The sequence below is a fragment of the Ovis canadensis genome, chromosome 1 (assembly GCF_042477335.2).
Source record: "Ovis canadensis isolate MfBH-ARS-UI-01 breed Bighorn chromosome 1, ARS-UI_OviCan_v2, whole genome shotgun sequence".
Taxonomy (NCBI): Eukaryota; Metazoa; Chordata; class Mammalia; order Artiodactyla; family Bovidae; genus Ovis; species Ovis canadensis.
The window spans coordinates 107,347,896-107,348,173 of NC_091245.1; positions in this window are offsets into that span (position 1 = coordinate 107,347,896).

A 278-nucleotide genomic window follows, 5' to 3' on the forward strand; every position below is an offset into this window, starting at 1 on the left:
GGAAAATAGGGATAATGACAGTTGCTGTAAAGATAAAATGAGAAGACTCATGCCAGCACTGGGTACATATACTCAAAATATTATCTATGTTAAAGAAACATTCTTCACAGTGTGTTTTGGAAATGAATCTTCAGAATTGACTAATTTTCTCAAGTAGGCCTGTAGGGAGTCTTGTTGTTCAGTCACTAAGTCATGACTAATATATAAAAGTGAAGCTACTTATATACTGGTGAAGCTATAAAACAAAATTAGTGAAGTCTTAGATAAGATTATGCAAT